The following is a 9,468-nucleotide window of genomic DNA, read 5'->3' on the forward strand; positions in this document are numbered from 1 at the left end:
CTGAATTCCTCTTTGTCTCCACACAGCACCTAATGGTTCATGCTTGACACTCTTTCATTCCAGTCCAGCATATATAAATGAAACCACGTCTTTCCAACTCCATTTACCCAAACTCATTTTATTCAGGCACATCTCTCCTCATCCAGAAGACATGAAACCATCATGCAAAGAACCTTGCACAGGTGTGACCAGTCCCCACTACTTTTCTTCCATGTGGCATCAAAGTGGAACTCGAATTGTTTTTCAGAGCTAGAGTTTTATCAGCGGCTGCAAAAATTGCTGATTAAAATTTAAATTTTTACACATGGCCACAAGGCCCTGTGTGGTTAGTACTCTACTCTGACCTGTATTGCTTGATGAGATGGTGTGGTCCATTCCAGTAAAGTGGATTTTCTCTTACTCTCCCAAAGAGACCATCTCCTTGTCTCAGGGTCTTTTCACATGGTATTGCCTATGTCTGGAAGTTTTTTCTCCATTTCATCTGCTGTATATTAATCTAAGCATAAGTGTCTCAGCTCATAGAGGTCACCCATCAATCCCAGATCTGCAATGCCTCGCTGATGAAACATCTTCCCATTGCTCTGCACCTTTTCTGTGGCACATCCCACAGTTTCTAGTCTTGTGATGTTCTATGTAGTGTTTTCCATAGATGGAGAAACATCTGTGAGTACTTTCATGGTTCACTTTGTTCTCAGTGACTACAAAAACAGTTCTTAATAGAAGAACATCCCATTAAATACTTGTTCAATGGGTGAAAAGGGGCCTTTACTCAATTTTATAAATAGCAGCTCATTCACAAACTAGGGCAATACTCAAGTCAAACTATCAATCACACTGGCCTCAAACAGTCAGGTCAATAATATAAACATTGAGAGCAGCAATGACCATCTTGACCAGAGCCATAAATCAGGACCTACAGAATGTACCTCTCACTTGGATTCTTACTTGGATTCTATTTGTCAATTTTGACATTTTGCAGAACTTAGTGTGGCTAGAGTTTCTTTGGATGTATCAAAAAAAAAAAAAAGATTCCACAAAGAAAACATTAGCCATTTTGTAATTATTTTTCATTAAGAAAAAGTAAAAGTGTAATAACAAGCCATTCCAAACATGTAGGGAGGAACTGAATATATACAAACATTTTGTAAGGTCCTACAATATCCACAAGAAAGACTGGTTTACCAAGGTAACATTTCTCTTCCACTGACACATATCATCATATTAAAGCAAAAATCAATTTCAAATGGAATAAAACTGTGTGGAAATTGGCAGAACATAAAATGTTAAAATAAATGGCCATCTAGAAAATGAGTATTAGTAACTAAGGAGCCACAGGTTCTAACACAGTTGAAAGACATTGGAGTCTAAACAATATTCCTCTTTCTCAAATTCATTATGTATGTGTTGAAAAATGCATTGGGAGCCTTCAACTACTTTTTACTGACTATGCTAAGAGTAATTTAGCAGCATTAAAAACTGACAACGAACATGCTTGCCTCTCAGAAAGAATGTGGGAAATTGTGTCATGTTAATTGAACCCTGCTGTGGTAGGCACATAAATTGATTTCTGTGGAGGACTATCAAGAACACACTCTGTCTCTGGAACAGGGGCTTTAAAAAAAGGATGGGAGGAAAGCTGCGGTTGGGATCATTAGCTTTGTATAGTAAATTAAAAAGAAAATGACTGCCATAATGTCCCTATCCTCTTCATATTTAGAAGTCATGAAGGGAAGATCATAGTTAGCTCATTTCCTTCAGAGTTATGCCATTGAGCAAGGCAGAGAAGAAAAACATTGCATTATGGTTTGCTGCCTGTTCTGCCTGCCTGTAAAGCTGAAGGGGAAGAACATCTGCCTATTATTTCTTAGGTGGAGCTAGAATATGCACCTAATGGCAGGCACGTTCAGCAGCACTAAGAGTGTAATCTGTTCATAACATATCTGAGAACCAGGGGAGTCATTTGGTGTCTTTCCTACAAGATACGGTTTGGCTGTACAATGTAGTTGACTGTATGATTGTGGGCTATGTCTTAGGTAGATTACATAAGCCAGAAAAGGCAGATGGTCAATCTCTAGAGAGAAAGAGGGTCCAAAGTAGGAACTGAAGACTAGAGAAGGCACTAGGGAATTCTGACCGGGGTGTGGGTGCTGGTCCCATGGCTCTAGCTTAGAAATTCATCCACAATGAAGTCAGATTAAAGTTTCCTCTTCTGTGGGCACCAAGCAGTTGGAATAGCAACTAAACTTGACTGTTTATACTTCATTAAGGAACGGGCTACATTTAATCATCCTGGGTACTGATTTACATCTGGTACAGAACCCGTGCTCAGCAAATACATTCTGAATGATAGCTTATAAATGCCATATCTCCCATGCTAGGGTAGAATGGTATGAAATGGCTGGAGAAGAACCTGGATTGTTTACATTATAGCAAGAGGCATATCAAACAGGCACATCTGATGGCAGAGATGCTGACAGAATAGAGCAGTGGTTATTGCCTTGCGTGCACATTTGAAGCTAGATTCAGACTGAATTCCAGCTCCACAGCTGGCCAGGGGTGTGATCTTACATAGTTCATCTCTTAGTGCCTCAGTTTAAATGGGAATAGTATCTAGCTGAAAGGGGTTTCATGACGGCTGCACATATTAAAATTTTATATGTGAAGTGTGTCAACAGTGACTGTATAAGGTAAATGGCTGTAACCGTTATTTTAACTGCTAACAGCTCTAGAAAATAACTCTCCAAGTTAAGATTTGTGTCACTCTCTGATGGCTTTTCACAGGATTTCTGCAGCTCTGGACAAAAGTCCAGGGAAGAGGCCCTGAGATCATTACAAGGGTGACAAAACCAATCCCAGAGCCAGAGAGGGCCTTCTGGGGACTTTGTTACGGCAGAGCCAGGACCGGAATCCAGTCTACTGTGGCTGTTACAAGCATTGTAATTAAACAAAAGGACTGACACTTGGCCTGTATGTAAAATGGATGCCATGATTGAGATAATTAAGAGTTGCAGTTAAGGTCTATGATGCTGGATGTTCATAAACTCTGGTTCAGCAACAGGTATTCAGCAATTATAGCCTCAGTAATTTGAGAAAAGTTGTGAAATTGTGTGTTATGGGCATTAATCATAATAGGGCTGAACTTCTTTCTAGCAATATAACTTGCATGAAACTGATCAAAATATTTAGAATAATATAAAAGTATAAATCAGAGCTGGAACGATGTCTCAGTGGTTAAGAGCACTTGCTGCTCTTGCAGAGGATCCAGGTTCAGTTCCCAGCACCCACATGGTGGCTTACAACCATTTGTAATTCCAGTTCCAGGTGATCTGATGCTCTCTTCTGACCTTCACAGGCCCAAGTCAAGCACATGGTACAAATACATACATGCAGGAAAAGTATTCATACACGTAAAATAAAAATGAAATTTTAAAAAAGTATTCACTATGATAACCAGGTACTTTGCTTGTATAGATTTTACTAAGATGACAAGAGCTATAGCTTAATTCTTTTCTACAATTATAAGGGGAACTTAAACCATATAATTTTTTTTAGTATGGTTCAGATTAATGATCTTTAGAGCACAGCTGATATTATTGTGACCCAGTAGTACCCTTCATCTGTACCAGCCTTCAGAGGTTCTGCTCCTCTGCAGTGACCCCATCCTGGGGAAAGGAAGTACCATTGCTGTCTAAGATTCTAAGCAGCTGGGAATAGTGTGGTTATCCTTAATTCTATTTCTTTGTTCTCATATAAAGTTCAGAGGAACCATAAACATATGTATTTAAGCAGTGTCCTTTGGAAATAACTCAGCAAATATACTTGCCAGTTTAGAAGTTGACCATAATCACCAAATATTAGGTGAAACCTCAGCCATGATAAATGAATCCATATAATCAGGTATCTTGAATCAAAGTAAACTGATGATTATCCCTTTATGGCTTTAAAGCGTTTAAATAAAGACAGTCCCTGCACATTTCAGCTGTAGATCCTAATAGCTTCTTCAGAGAGGGACGTGGTTCAAAGGAAGGAAGGGTTCTCAGGAAATCTTCCATTCACAACAAAAAGTAAATCTCCTATTTGCTGGAATGTTCAGAAATAAGATTTTTCTTTGAGAAAATTTATCCCAAGGGAAGATTATAGTAGACCTAAACCAAACCAAACTGTTACAAAATTCTCTACAAAGAGATAGAAACCTCATTTGATCTCAAACATGTTAGTAACCCGAGAAAGACTAGAGGGTAAATTACCAACTCAGCTGGCATTTGCTTCCAGGTAAAGCAAGCCTCCTGCTTTACCATCCATAGCCCAGAGAGGACAAAGACAGCATTACAGAGTACAGACACAGTGGTAAGTAGACAAGGCAGGAGGAAGCCTCTGCTGATGCAAGCCACGGGTATCCTCAGGAGAATCTTAAAAGTCAGCTCTTTCTTATGTATAGTTATAGTTGAACCTCCTCAAATACAAAACTGACAAAGAATTATGACTGGAAAAAAGGAAAAGAAATCTTTTCAGCTGAAGAGTAGACCACCTCTCATTATTCTGCTCTCATGAACAGCATTGTTCCATAGTGGATCATATGATATTTTCTAAGGACCAAAAGAAAAATCGTGGACCTGAGCTCAGCTCCATCCCGACTCCCTATTTTAACATGTGCCTTAAACCTAATATTAGGGACTCATGTGTTTATGCTGATTTCTTGAATGCTCTCCCAAACTACAGATGTTACTATATCCTAATGTGTTTATAAAAATATAGGTATTAAATGAGTTTCAAGTCTAAACAGTGCCCATATATTGGAAAAAGTAGTTGGGAAGTGACCGGACTAAGCTCCTGAGAATGTAATTTGATTTTCCCCTATTCCCTCCCCCAAAGTGGCTATATTAAATGGAAAAAAATTATTTTAATTTGATTGAAAGCTTCTTTATTCAATAGTTAGGCAAATTATTTACTTCAATTTATACTTAAGGTTTCTATCATATCATCTTAAAAATGTTATTAAACTACATCAAATATGAAGCTTTGCTAAGCATTGTGACTACACGATAAACTGCTGATTAGAGTTTAAATCTTTAATATTATTTCCAAAATTCAGAACAGCCAAAAGACATGCAGTTGATTAACCATGCTACTACTGCATAATGAAATTGTTAGTATCCACCTTAACCAACTCCGAGAGTCACCTCCTTAATTCTTTAACCTAAAGAAAGTGCAACTTTAAAATGATCTTTAGATGATGAAATACCTTACTGGCTATCTCCGTGTCATAGCTAACAAAATTAGGCACTTGGTCAGTACAGTGATTCTGGATGGGATGAAAACAAAGTTATCTCTTATTGAAAGCCCTTCTAAGTGAACTGGCAATACAAAGTATAAATAAACAGATGCACTTACCTGAAATTAAAGTTCAGAGAGTCGGGAAAATGCAGGGAAAAGTTTCAATCGACAGACAAAAAAGCCAGAAAGAGGAGCATGTGCAGGCTTCGGTTGGGCTTTCCACCTTTGCAAGTGGCAGTGAGGCCAGTCCTGGCCAGTCCCCTCATGTTATGTAACATCTTATTAATATTAGCCATCAGACTGCTACCAAGCGGGTGAGGCACTAGAGGGCAAGAGTGACACATGCGAGACCCATCTCCAAGGGACCAGCGCTGGGACCACTTCAGGGAAGACAGATGCTAACTAAGCTGATAAATGCCAGATGTCTGAAGGCAGCAGCGAAACTTGCCCTTGTTCCTCAAAGAGGATTTTAAAGGCCAGTTTCTGACTAGCCCGAGTTAACAGGTTAATAAACACGCGAAAGCAAAGAACCACACCATGCAAAAAACTTTCATTGTTATATTTACAACCCACAGTGACTCAGGAGGTTTGTCTCTGCATTGTTTAAAATCAACGCATTTAAGACGGAAAAGGAGACGTGGAATGTAAATTCAACGAGTGTCGATCTCGAGACCCCTCGTTTCCAGTCGCTAGAAACTTGCGATGGTCGCGCGCTGCCATTTCTAGAGTCCGCATTTCAAGTGGCCAGGGGTGGGATCCTAGGTGTGGAACCTGCCCGCCATCCTAGAGATTACCTCGGGCTGCGGAGCGCCTGCATCCTGCTTCCCGGTCCACCTCCTCTCTGCGCTACCGCGGCGAGGCCACCGCAGCGGCGGCCTCCCCCAGCACCGGCTTGCGGGCCGGCCGAGTGGGATGGGCGCGCGGGGCGGGCGGAGCTTGCAGGGCGAGTGGTCCAGGCGCTCGGGGCGGAGTGGCCCCGCCCTGGCGCGCGCTCTGGGACCGGTCCTCGCCCCACGCCGCGGCGCAGTCTCCGGGGTTCCTGCAGCTTGCGCACGCCCGCCGGAGAGGGAGGAGGCGCGAGCCAGGACCCAGCTCCTGCCAGCCCTCGGAGCTGCGGGAGGGGTTTAGGGACGGGCAGGGCCACACTACAGGTGCTGGTGCCCTGCACGGGATAGCACATCTGGCGCGCTTTCCTCCTGCTCACTAGCCTCCTAGTGCAGGGTCCTCTCCAGCCCAGAAGACTGGTGCCAGGCCAAAGACAGATAAAGAGGCATTTTTAAGTTCAAGGTGAGGGTGGGCGAAAGCTCGAAGGGAAGGTGTCTTCCAAGACACTGTCGGCCACGCCAAGGCAAAGCAATTTGAGACAGGGGCAATCCACCAATGGTAACTTGTAAAGGACATTTCTGTGGACATGATAATACTTAGAGGACCAGTCACCACCTCACAGGATGCCACGTCCCACTTGCTTTAAGTGACATAGGTCAATGCTCAGACTTGTTGGGGCTATCGAACTCAGGTCTGGCCAAAGGTGGCACCATGTGTTCTCGGTGGTTAGGATTAGTACGTGACCAAGCTTAGCCATTCAGAGACAAAAGATTCCATTTGTAGATGTTTTGGGGCCCTGCCTGTGCAAGTGTGCTGTCTTATGTTGAGTTCCGACGAGTGAAGCGCAGCTGAAGTTTCACGGTCCTCTGAGGGCTGAAGACAGCGCTCCTGATCAGGGATGCAAACATAAGTTTTGGAGATCGCGCGCACACAGGTGCGCTTTGAACCCCGGTGAGACTGAGATACCTCCCACCTTTACGTGTTGTCGTACATGAATCCATAAATGGACTTTTGGCTTAAGACAGGTCCGCTTATATTTTCTGGAAACTAGTAGTGAAAAAAGGGGATACAGATGATTGAGAAATCAAACACTTTGTATCGCTTGATGATTTTAGGAAGTCATTTGGATGTATACAGCCTTTGGATGTATAAGGACATTTATAATGACATTCGGATGCACAGTGCCTCCAGCAGATTACAATATCTTGAGTTAGTTGGCATTTCATTTTTTTTTTTTGGTGTATTATTATTAGGTGCTGGGGATGAAACCCAGAACCGTGTAGATACTAAGCAAACACTATACCACTGAGCCACATCCCTAATCTGGCCTTCTGCCTTTCTTCTTTCTAAGTCAGAAAAAATTCCATCTTTTTCTTGCTCCATGAGTAGAAGAGTATAGAGAAGTGAGGGAAACAATCTCTGCTGGAGCTACAGAAGTATTAGGCGAGTAAAATTCTTTGGCTAGATGACAGGTATGAAAATGAATCTCCTACTTTTATTTTCTGTTGTTGGAGTCTCTCTTGAGAGTCTTGTGTCTTCCAAGAAACACCGTTTGTGTTTATATGCTTACTCCAGAGAGCCTGCCCTGCCTCCACAGCGTCCATGCAGCCGTCAGAAACTTCTGGTTGGGAGATGGCTCAAGAATGAAGAGACTTGCCACCAAGTCACAGAACCCAAGTTCAGTTCGAACAGCCCCACATGGTGGGAGGAGAGAACCAACTACAAATTGCCCTCTGACCTTCACACCAGGGCACACAACACCCCTTCCCTAATAGATGAGCCAGAGGGGATGGAGGACACTGAGGAATCAAGGCTTTCTAGACACAACAGCTGTAGGCACACATATGAACTCATGGGGACTGAGGCAGCATGCACAGGTCTGCACCGGACGGGTCCTAGAAAGAGAAGTGGACACGTACCTTCATCCCTAACCCAGAAGCCATCTCCAATTGATAAACACTTGCAAATAAAGACTTAGTTTTCTCCAAGGGAATCTCACTGGGGAAGCAAATTCTTCTTAAGAGTAGGCCCCATGTCCAGCAGTAGATGTCCAACAGAACACAAGCTCAGCGGCATCTTCGTCTCTTGATAATAATTTTTTTCTTACAGGTCCTTTGCATATAAATTACAGCTTCCAGTTTTCTGTTTTTGTAATTCCTGTGCATGTAAACCTGTGTCTCTGCGTCTCTATGTGTTTCTTGTATTTTTTCATGTTTGATTGTTTTGTCCTATTCTGATTTGGTTTTTTTTTGTTGTTGTTGTTTTATTTTGTTTTATCTTATAATTATTTCTTAGATGCCCATTTGTTTTCTAAAGAGAGACAGAAAGGGTATGGATCCAGATGGTAGGGGAGGTGGGGAAGAACTGGGAGGAGTAGGTGGGGGTGGGGGACCATGATCAGAATATATTGTATGAAAAAAAAATCGTTTTCAGTTAAAAAGTAAATAGGTGTAGAAGAGTATTGAACAAGAACTGAGTGGCTCTGGGAATAAAGTAACACTGAACGTGGGGAAAGTAGATACATTTTTCTGCCTCTCCCTTGCTTGTAATGTATTGCTATGGGGTGGGCAGTATAAGATTTCAGTGAATGGACCAGAGTCACAAATCCATACACTCCTGAATGAACATTCCTCCATGCGTAGTCAGGTTTGGAAATGGCATTCACTTTTCATCTTTTTCTATTTTCTCTGCATGAAAGGGAAAAAAAAAAAAAAACTACAGGGAACCTCTTTAGCCTATTTAAGACTGACTGTCTTTTAAATTCCCGGGTCAGGTGGAACAGGCGGAGTCAGCTTCCTGGGTGCTTTGGAACCTGCTGCTGCTTTTACCTGGTGTTCCTAGCCATCCATTTGCAAATGCAGATGGCTGAGGGATAGGCTGTCTTCTCCCAAGGTACACCGAAATCTCATAGCTCTGCTAAAGAAGTTTACATCTACGTATATGTATGACAGCAGATCTGTTCCCTGTATTTCCTTCCATCCCTGAACTATTTGCCTGGCAGAGATAAATAGGGACCACACACGAGGGACAACATTGCTCACTTTAGCCCTTCTTTCCTGTTTTCTTTACCTTATGTGGGGACAACAGGCCAGGGAACTATTTTTTCTCTAGCAGACGGATACCCCAGTGCCGTGTGCTGTTCACTATAGGCAACGAAGAACCTGTGCCCATCTGAATCCGGGCTTCACATTGGGGAAGCACCTCAAATTTATTCATTTCCCAATTAGCTTCAATATGCTTAATGTGATAAATGAGTTATATTAGCACTGACCTCTTCATAACCACCTTCGTTCTTTCTATTTTTACTATTTATGCAAATATCGAGGGCCTCAGAAGTAGAAGAGGCTTAGACTTCTGTCAAGGACTCCG

General features: G+C 42.3%; 1 protein-coding gene across 3 annotated transcripts in view; it reads right to left on the reverse strand.

The window, feature by feature from the left end:
- Positions 1 to 6,304, reverse strand: part of Ndst3 (N-deacetylase and N-sulfotransferase 3) — a 163,182-nt gene extending 156,878 nt beyond the window's left edge. For 2 of the 3 annotated variants that reach the window (XM_006991883.4, XM_042279830.2), the window contains exon 1: positions 5,392 to 6,127. The gene's annotated coding sequence lies outside the window, so the exon portion shown is untranslated. Of the gene's footprint in view, positions 1 to 5,391 lie in introns of all 3 variants that reach the window. The other variant, XM_016010102.3, reaches the window with a different exon arrangement.
- Positions 6,305 to 9,468: the final 3,164 nt, after the last annotated feature.

Source organism: Peromyscus maniculatus, chromosome 6, assembly GCF_049852395.1.
Source record: "Peromyscus maniculatus bairdii isolate BWxNUB_F1_BW_parent chromosome 6, HU_Pman_BW_mat_3.1, whole genome shotgun sequence".
NCBI lineage: Eukaryota > Metazoa > Chordata > Mammalia > Rodentia > Cricetidae > Peromyscus > Peromyscus maniculatus.